Raw genomic sequence first — 9110 nt, 5'->3', positions numbered from 1 at the left:
TGTGGGTACCTTGTACTTTTCCTTCACTTTTGTTTGTTGTAATGTTTGGTTGTTTAATCGTTGTGAGTATCGAATGATTTAAGATTTTCGCGTTCGCCTATTTTCTGGTGGGCTTTAGTGGGATCGATGAAGCTTCCGATTTGCTTTTACCTGAATAAGCTTGGTGTTATTTGATACAAAGCTTTGTTATAGATAGACCGAGGTAACTTGAGGCCAAAGGCAGCAGACCAAGGTAACTTGAGGTCCTCCGGGGCTTGTTTGATACAAAACTTTGTTGTAGATAGGCCGAGGTAACTCGAGGCCAAAGGCAGCATGGTATTTTACTCTTGTGTTTAGTTTTAATGATGAAAAATATCAAATGGTTTTATTCTCTAAATCAAAGCATATGATTTGGAAACAAAAATCAATTTCAACGTGCTTTGTTAAAATGAAAACCAAATGATCTATGATCTTTTATATTAGTTGGAGATTAGCACAAATAAGTTTTAAGATCTAAAAGAATCTCCTAAGGTGTTTTTTAAAATTAGCCTTGAAATTATTGGTCAAAATAATTCTAAGGCAAAAGATCAACTAGAATATGTTTTTGAAAATGTGTTCATTTTGAAAAACTATCTCCCAGTATTTTGATATCTAATATCCATTGGTGATAAAATAATTTTTAATGAATTTTTCATGAAATAGAAAGTATGTATTTTGGAGGTGGTAAATTTGTTAAATATCAAGTTTATACTAAAACCAAAATTCTATTTTCTTATGGTTATGGATTTTGATTTTTTGGATATTTTTATTGAATCCAAATAGAGGATACGTTCTTATTTACATTTATGTATTAAAGTAAATGGAAGATAAAATATAAATTAAACAAAATGAGGACATTTACTTAAACTAAAGAAATGTAAATATGTTGTAATATTTTGTATCAATCAAGTGTTCTTCTACATGTTTTCAGTTTTGTTTAAGTTTTTCCTTGTGAAATAGTCGACTATGTATGATTGGTCCATCGACTATGCCTGTAAATAGTCGACTATGTGCCTATGTTCTGTCGACTATGTTTGTGGATAGTTGACTATGGGCCATGATTTGTCGACTATGCCTAAGCTTTTGTCGATTATATCTTGTTCTATCGACTATTGTGTTGGCTCTGTTGATTATGATATTTCCTCTATCGACTATGTATGTATAAGATGTTATAAATTTTCTTCACATTTTTTGAATAGTCAACTATGGGTCTGGCTTTGTCGACTATGTCTTATTCTTATTCAAAAATATAGTCGACTAACTTATTTAATCTGTCGACAGTTTGTGTCTCTGACAATCTCCAACGGCTAGTTTCTCATTCTCCAACGGCTAGTTTCGGGCAAAAATTTTGGGAAGCCTATAAATTCATATCAAGGAGATCAAGTAGAGGCTAATGGACGAAAAATGAGTTGATCTAGAAATTACAAATCATTTTATTCGAGTGTACAGTGTTTTGTGCTTTCATTGTTATATTTTTCTCTCCAATCTTCATTCTATCATTGTAAATTTATTCTTAAGCCTTGTTTTCATTGTGAGAAAACTTGTAACTAAAAGTGTTAACTCTTAGCTTATCTCTTTCATTTGTATCACTCATTTTCCTACCTCTGTGCTAGAGGACTTGCTCATTGAAGCAAGGGGTTGTAATTCCTAGCTAGGTGCTAGAGTGCTTGCTTGTAGCAAGAGGTTGTAATTCCTAGTCTTGGACTAGAGGGCTTACTTGGTTTGAGTACGAGGTTTTAGCGGATTGTTTGTAAAATTCTTAGTGAGGAGCTAAGGTAGTGGATTAAACTTGGGTTAAGCCGAACCACTATAAATCATTGAGTTTCTTATGCTTGTACTTTTTGATCTATTTATCTTTTCAAGCATTTCATTATTCCTCTTGGTTCACATATTTATCTTTGTAAACTTGCATTTGTCATTTTATATGCTTCACATTTTAAATCCTAAAACCTCAATTTGCATCAACAAGTTTTTCAAGTTCAATTAAGTTTTTAAAATAACCAATTCACCCCCCCTCTTGGTGTGTGCCATAGCACCTCTCGGTTTAACACGGCAGACCAAGGTAACTCAAGGTCCGTCGAGACTTGTTTGATACAAAGCTTTGTTGTAGATAGACCGAGGTAACTAAAGGCCAAAGGCAATAGACTGAGGTAACTTGAGGTCTGCCGGGGCTTGTTTGATACAAAGCTTTATTGTAGATAGACCGAGGCAACTCAAGGCCAAAGGCAGCATACCGAGGTAACTCGAGATCCGCTGGGGCTTGTTTGATACAAAGCTTTATTATAGATAGGTTGAGGTAACTCGAGGCCAAAGATAGCAGACCGAGGTAACTTGAGGCCTGCGATAAGAAAAAGAAACCTTGGGTCTAGGCACATATGAAGATTTTTGATAGGCGATAAATGGGAGTATATATTTTGAATGATTTACAAGAAGATAGCCATTCAGTTGTAGTATTTCCGCAGGTTGGCTGCATTCGATGACCTAGTCAAGGGCCTTCCTGAGAGCTCGGCTAAGTGGTAAGCTCTTGCACCGAGGTTATTAGTGACTTAGTAAGGGCCCTCTCAGTTGGCACCAAGTTTCCCTTGTGAGGGTTGTTTTCTTGGGCCTTCAATCTTCCTTAGGACTAAGTCTTCTTCTCGAAATTGTCTAGGCCTAAACTTCTTTGTTGTATTTTCAAGCCGCTTTTTGTTTGGCGGCATGTTCACTAATTTGGGCCTGGTCTCGAATTTCCTAGACAAGGTCAAGGTCGGCTTGCTGTTCTTCACTGTTGGTGTCTTCCCGAAAGTACTGTAGCCTGGGGCTAGGTTCCTCAATCTCGATAGGGATCATAGCTTCTAACCCATAAATGAGTCGAAAAGGGGTTTCCTTGGTTGAGGTTTGGGCGGTGGTGTGGTATGACCACAACACCATGGGGAGTTTGTCTGGCCAGGCTCCTTTCGAGTGTCGAGTCGTTTCTTTAGTCTTGCCAGTATGACCTTGTTGGCGGCCTCAGCTTGGCCATTAGTCTGGGGGTGCTAGAATGAGGTAAAGACTTAGCGGATACCGAGTTCTTGGAAAAAGTTTTGGAGAATGTTGTTAGTGAATTGAGTGTCGTTGTCCAAGTTTAGCACCCCTTGAAGACCATATCCTCAAACGATATTTTTCCAGATGAATTTTTGGATTTTTTTAGTGGTGATTGTGGCTAGGGGCTCGGCCTCAATCCATTTTGTGAAGTAGTCGATTGCCACTATTATAAATTTAAGTTGTCCTGCTGTGAATGGAAAGGGTACGAGGATGTTTATCTTTCATTTGTGAAATGGCCAAGGGCTGCTGAGGTTATGGAGCTCTTCTGATGGAGAATGATGCATGTTTGCAAACTTTTGGCACTTGTCACGTCGTTTTACATAGGCCAGATAGTCGCTCCACATTGTTGGGTAATAGTATCCAGCTCTCAATATTTTTGTTGCTAGGGACCATCCATCGAGGTGGCCTCCACATACTCCTTCATGTATCTCAGTTATGATGCAGACGGACTAGTCGAGATTGACGCATTCGAGAAGTGGCACGGAGTAACCTCTTCGGTACAGTTGGTTCTCGACTAGGGTGAAGTAGCAAGCTATTCTTTTGAGTCTCTTGGCTTTTTCAAGTCCGCGGGGAACATCCCATTTTGCAGGAATCGGATGATAGGGGTTCCCTAAAATTCGGGCGCTACTTCTATTGTTTGTATATTGGGAAAATCGACAATGGGCAAATCTAGGGCCTCATGTATGACTGTCTGGTTGTTTCCAGGTTTCTTAGTGCTGGTAAGCTTTGAGAGTAGATCTGCTCGTGCGTTTTGTTCCTTGGGGATATATTCAATTTGGAAATAGTCGAAAGATTCAATCAGGGTTCTAACCTTATGGAGGTATCGGCCAAGCTGTGGTTCTTTTTTCTGGAATTCACCCTTGACTTGGTTGGTTACTAGTTGGGAGTTGCTCTTAACGATTAACCAGGATGCTCCGATTTCCTTTGCTAAGGTTAAACCGGCTATGAGGGCCTCATATTCTGCTTGGTTGTTGATTGCCTTGAAGTTGAAGTGGGGTGATTATTCAAGAATCAGACCGTTGGGTCCTTCTAGGATGACCCCAGCCCCACTTCTTCTTATGTTAGAGGCTCCACCGACAAATAGTATCCAGGGATTGGGTTTTGGGATTTTCCCGGGGGGAGAGAGTTTAGCACAGAAATCGAAGAGTATCTGGGATTTGATGTGCTTTCGTGGTTGGTATTGTATGCCGAATTCAAAAAGCTCGATTAACCATGCGATTATTCTTCTCGAAAGCTTCGGCTTCTAGAGTATTTGCCGGATCAGTTGATCAGTTTGGATCGTGATCTGATGGCTCTAGAAATATGGCCTGAGCTTTCAGGCCGCCATCACTAATGCTAGCTCTAGCTTTTTGATCTTTTGGTATCGTAGTTTAGCCCCTTGAAAATTTTTGCTAATGAAGTATATTGGCCGCTGTGTTTTGCCTTCCTCCCTGACTAGTACCGCACTGAGAGCGTTAGCAGTGATAGAGAGGTAGTGTAACACCCGAGATTTTGTTTATTTTCTTTCTCGGTTCAAATATGTAATATCTAAGAACTTTCAATTGTGATATATACCAAGGATATTTAAGTTCAGATATATGATGAAATAAGACACTTTCAAGTGGTTACGAAAATCCTAAGACAAAAACTTAGTTTTCAAAGTAGTGGCAAAACTGTAAATACTAAGTCCGGGTAAAAACGAAATTCTTGGAAAAACTCGGGCACGAGTGTAATGTTGGTAAACTAGCCAAAATATCAACCAAAAATATCAAGGATTAGCCAATGAACACTCTCCAAGTGTCCTTGTGAGGTGAAAGCATTCTATTGGGTGTTTAAGGATAAGATCAACGATGACGTGGCACAAATCTATTGGCCAGATTTCAATTAAAGTCTTAAGGTGGCTTATCTTGGAAGTTGTAATAATTAACTTTGCCCCAAAAGTCTTAGAATGGCTTACCTTGGAAGAAAGAGATTGACTTACACTAGAAGCCTTAGAATGACTTAGCTTGGAAGTTGTAATGATGAACTTTACCCTAAAAGTCTTTGTAATGATGAATTTTACACAAAAGTCTTGGAATGGCTTAACTTGTAAGACTTGACTTGGAAGACTTAAATTGTAAGAATTGTATTGGCTTACAAAAGAAGTAGAGACTCATCTTGGAGGCCACGTGAGAGTTTGGATTGGAAGAGAATAGAAGCTTGTATGGGAAGCTAAAATCAAAGAAAGAAATATTCAAAGTTTGTAATGATTAGTCTTTATCCTAAAAGTCTAAAGTTGGAAGGTTAGGATTGACTATGATTTATCTTGCAAGGGAAGAAGATGATAAGGCTTATCTTAAAGGTGTATTTGGTGACCTAGGATTGGAAGAAGAAGAAGCTTGCATTGGAAGATTGAAGAAAATTCAAAGTTGTAATAATTACTAGGATGGAAAATGAGCAACTTGGAGGCCAAGGAAAATCTTGAGGATTTGGGTATTTAAATTCTATTTAAAGGGAAGGAATTAAGGCCACGAGAAGCTAAGAAAAGAGAAAAGAAAGCAAGTGCAAGGAAAGAACAAAGAAAAAGCAAAGAAGAAAGGAAAAAGAGACTTGATTAGAAAGTGGACAGCCGCGAAGATCTGCCATAACAGTCTTCCAATCGGAGAGTTAAGTATGATTTCTTTCTTTAATCATGTAGAGGACTGAAATAGGACTCCGTAGATTCAAACGGAAGTCGATTCAGAGTTAAAATGAGAAAGATATGGCAAAAATACTAAAGGGTGTCAAATCTGCCCCCAAGACGCGAAAATAGGCGTCACCTCTTCTTGGGGCGCGTGAGGGCGCGTGGAGGCCCCTTTTTCCATTATATTTCACATATGAACCCCTTATTTGATTACCTACAATCCAATATAATATTACATGAGTTTTAGTTCACGAAAATATGCATTTTGTCTACAGAAATACAAACCCAGTAAGGTGTGAAGCCTTAAACATTCAAATCTTGTCCAACCAAGTTGAGGTAAGTACATTATGAACTATTTATGATGTTTAAGAATGCCCATGAATTATGTTATGTGGTCCCTCATGATATGTTATGTTCACGCAAGTTTCGAGATCGGAGCTTGGTAGCGCTACGCACGAGGGTTCGTGCCCCCGTAGTTGGTGGAACCTCTCGTGTCTCCATATGATGTGTTATGTTATGTTATGTCATGACTTGTTTAAATACATATGATAGTTCTCTTGTACTTACTGAGACTCGCAGGAATCTCATCCCATATTTTCCCCCCCAGGTGATTATGAATGAGGAGACTGGAGAAAGGACGTGGAACATGGTGGCTCCTTTAAAAAGGATTTATGTAAATCTAGTGGCTATTTGAAGATAAATTTTAATAGTCAAAATGACGTTTCTCTCTTCTTGTATTAGAAAGATTTTCAATATTACACTCTTATGATAGATGTACACTATTGCTACACCATATGTTCTTAAACCTTATATAAATTTATGAACAGAGCCAAGTCTCATTTTAAGTCCGGTTTTCTCGGTATGGATGCTATGATATTTGCTAAGTCCTTCTCTCTTCTATTGAAGCCATGTTTTCAGTATCAAACTTTATATTTACACGAAAAATACTCTGAATCTTATTATGTTCGAAACTTTACTTAAGTTTATTAAACTTTTGTTTCTCAAGTTTTCGTCTGCGCTAAACTTTGAATTTCATATGGATATTATTATTGTTAATCATGCTCTTAAGTTACGGGTGTCTCATAGTGGTATCAGAGCAGGTCTACTTTCCTGTAGACTCAAATTATTTTAAAGGAAAACTTTTAGTTTTGGAAGGATTTGTAAGAAAATTCTTTTCATGAAAACCACCACGATCCGTCCAAGCTTCCAGTCTCCAAGTATGTTATAAGAATTGCTATGCTTATGAATACCATGTTTATACCCCACAGATTATTCTCACGAGAGCATTGTTCCATATGATTATGCAGTTATTCTCTCAAGCTATATCCATGAGCATATGTTGTTATATGTATGCACACGTATGAAGCTCATGTTGGAATAAGTATGTGAGAGATATGATTTTTATTTTCCATTCATTAGTATGTGATTCTTTCGCTAGTGATATTGCTTCTACCCAAGAGTTCATGATTATAACGGAAATACTTGTTTAGGAAGGGCTTAATAGAATGAAAGCAATTAGGAATCAGGTCCATCAAGAAGAGCTTGCATAATGAATCCTAATTAAACATGAATCTATTGTTGAGTTTATTGATATGTGTGATCGCGCTAAGGGCTTTGTCAAAAAGACCTAAACTGTCTAAGGCGAGCTTGGGACTTAAGTGGTCCATGTGACCCCCCTCCTTACCTGGAAGCTCTTTAGTTGCATGTTATATATATTGGTAGATGAAACGATGGACTAACAAATCATAGTAATTCATGAAAAAAAAAAACCTCCCTAGTCAGAGGATTTCTTGAAGGTTTGAAACCTGATCTCAAGAAAACAGATTTTGTTTAGAGACAAACTCAAATGGAGGCAATTTGGAAGTACTCGTGAGGATGTGGATGGAGGCTAAGAAGAACTAGGGAATCAAGTATGGGCATCTGATTGTGGAATTAAGGATAATAAGTGTTTCAAAGTCAAGGATTCCTTAAGACTTAAGGGCGTGAAACTGAGCTATAACATAAGTCGTGATAAGCCTAAGACACAGCTAAGAAGGGATTAGTGGAACATCCTTATGACAGGAGATTAGCCAAGTATGGTTGGAAATATAAAATTACCCCTCAAGTTGAAGTAATGAGATAAGGCTTGAGTATTCAAGATGAGCAAAATAAAGACTCGACTAACCTAAGAAGTGAGATAGAGAGCTAAAGGTAGGAACTAGCTCGTAACTTGAGGAAATGATTATATCTAAGGCCTGAAGTGACACTAGTAGGTTTAAGAACAAGGTCCAGAGCACAGGCATGAGTATGAAATGGAAAAATCCCTAGCCGGTTGAGTTGGAATCCAGAAGAGCCCGAATTTCGAATGAATGGGTTAAGGATATAAGTAAAAGGACTATTAGCTAAGCCACCATTCATGGAGTAATGGATAAATCAAGACCCTTATCCTGATACTTAAGGTTGAGCAGGACGACTAAGGTCGCAAGATTTTTGTTGGATAATGATGTCACATAATAAGGAGACCAAAGGTGTAAGGTGATATGATGGTCACCCTAGTATAAAAATGATAAGACATTTGGTGTCTAAGAATAAATTTGGTGGATATAAGGAATTCGGTCAAAGTACTAGTGGTGGCAATAACAGGAACACAAGGCACCCACAACTATGATGGTTGAGGACCACAAAGGAAAGATGCAAGTAGACTTAGCATAAAGGTTAAGAAGATCGAAAGACTAAGAATTGCCCAACTAAGGATAATGGTCCAAGCTAGCTACTTGACATCTCAGTCAGCTAACCTAGAGATTTTGAATTGAGAAATAATGAGATAACTTATGTGGGTAAAAGATCAAATAGGGATTAATACCCAATAAAGAGGATATGACATTGGAACATAGCAATGAATTCTTGCGAAAAAGGAATGTTTGAACTCATAAGAGAAAAGTTAACAAGGTGTGCGACAACAAAGTCAAAGTTACGCACACAAAGACCCGTATGGGTGGCAAGTCTTTTATAAACCACGTAATGGAAGGAAATTAGCTCAGTGATTGTCTTGGACCATGGGATGATCATAAAGGCCTAGGCTCGCATTCTAAGGCACCAAACAATGAGGAAGGATTTGCTAACATGTTAAGCTTGTAAAAGATATCTTGAGACTTCGGGGAATGATCTGGTGTATACCTCGTGTGTTCTCAAGTATTAACAATTGTTCAGGCTCGGTGGGGAATGATCTGGTGTATACTCCACGAGTGTACTTTGAGACTCTGGGGAATAATCTGGTGTATACCTCATGAGTTCTCAGGTATTAACAATTGTTCAGGCTCGATGGGGAATGATCTGGTGTATACTCCACGAGTGTTCTTTAAGACTCCGAGGAATGATCTGGTGTATACCTTGTGAGTTCTCAGGTATT

At 38.2% G+C, this 9110-nt stretch overlaps 1 long non-coding RNA gene across 1 annotated transcript; it reads left to right on the top strand.

Annotated features, from left to right (window-relative positions):
- The first annotated feature begins 5600 nt into the window (after nucleotides 1–5600).
- LOC127806864 (uncharacterized) lies at nucleotides 5601–6567 on the top strand. Its single transcript, XR_008024521.1, has 3 exons — nucleotides 5601–5705; nucleotides 5998–6058; nucleotides 6330–6567. It is a non-coding gene; the product is annotated as an uncharacterized LOC127806864 (long non-coding RNA).
- The last annotated feature ends 2543 nt before the right edge of the window (nucleotides 6568–9110 follow it).

Source organism: Diospyros lotus, chromosome 7 (genome assembly GCF_014633365.1).
Source record: "Diospyros lotus cultivar Yz01 chromosome 7, ASM1463336v1, whole genome shotgun sequence".
Classification (NCBI taxonomy): Eukaryota; Viridiplantae; Streptophyta; class Magnoliopsida; order Ericales; family Ebenaceae; genus Diospyros; species Diospyros lotus.
This window is presented reverse-complemented; position numbering and strand designations above follow the sequence as displayed.